This window comes from Calonectris borealis, chromosome Z (assembly GCF_964195595.1).
Source record: "Calonectris borealis chromosome Z, bCalBor7.hap1.2, whole genome shotgun sequence".
Classification (NCBI taxonomy): Eukaryota; Metazoa; Chordata; class Aves; order Procellariiformes; family Procellariidae; genus Calonectris; species Calonectris borealis.
Genome location: NC_134352.1, coordinates 41,691,974 through 41,692,618, shown reverse-complemented (window position 1 = coordinate 41,692,618; position 645 = coordinate 41,691,974).

Below are 645 nucleotides of genomic sequence, written 5' to 3'. Positions count from 1 at the left end.
TTTTGCTGGGTACCAGAGTTGCTATCTTCTCGGCTGGATGAGACACAGCTTTCTTGCTGTGTTGAGATCCTGGGTAGCTGTTTTATTTTGAGGCAAAGCTGTTGGCTGCGTTGCTGGTCAGAGTTTATTAAAATGTTTCTGAGACCATGTGATTGAGTGCTCAGAATAACTGCACCCCTGGCTGGCTCCACGGCTCCTCCGGGATGGGACTACCGCTGAGCAACCACTGCTCGACTGCCCTCCCCACACACTGAAATTAGTGATGTGCACATCTAGTAACATACTCGAATTGTGCATTAGACTGGTTATAATGCAAAACTCTCACTGGCTGATTAGCTGGAAGCTGCTTTCCTGTAGGTGCCACTTAGCAACGAGCTCAGCATAGCCAAGGCAGAGCGGACAATTTGCAAGGTGCAAGAAATGAAGGCATTGGGCATCAGTAACCATGCGTTGCAGAGTGCCGTGTGGCAGAGCACCCACCGTGCTCTGACTCCGGACGGTAAAGTTTCCTTCCCATATCGCCTTAATCCCTGCTTGCTCATCCCCTCTTGACCTCCTCCATTGAGGAGGGTTTTGAAGGTGTATAGCACATCCCAGGGGAATCAGCAGGAGGTGCAGGGTGCATCCAGATGTTTTATGTTGTTC